The sequence below is a fragment of the Stegastes partitus genome, unplaced genomic scaffold (assembly GCF_000690725.1).
Source record: "Stegastes partitus isolate 25-593 unplaced genomic scaffold, Stegastes_partitus-1.0.2 Scaffold21, whole genome shotgun sequence".
Classification (NCBI taxonomy): Eukaryota; Metazoa; Chordata; class Actinopteri; family Pomacentridae; genus Stegastes; species Stegastes partitus.
The window spans coordinates 473,938-474,238 of NW_007577752.1; positions in this window are offsets into that span (position 1 = coordinate 473,938).

Below are 301 nucleotides of genomic sequence, written 5' to 3' on the forward strand. Positions count from 1 at the left end.
AGCTGGAATCACCAAACTTATGCGCGTGCGTGTGCTCGTGCGTGCATATGTGTGTGTATGTATGTGTGTGTGTATGTGTGTGTGTTATGGGGGGGGGATCTCGCAAGCCAAGTCTCACGGGACAACAGAGTACACAGTGTTCCCTGGGTATGAGTTTTGGGAGCTGTATGCATAGACCAAATTCTCTCTCTCTCTCTCTCTCTCTCTCTCTCTGTCTCTCTCTCTCTCTCCGAGTCGTTCTGTCTCTTGACATTCACATGCTCGATTACGTAACGTAGTTGGAGGAGGGGGATGAAGAGGA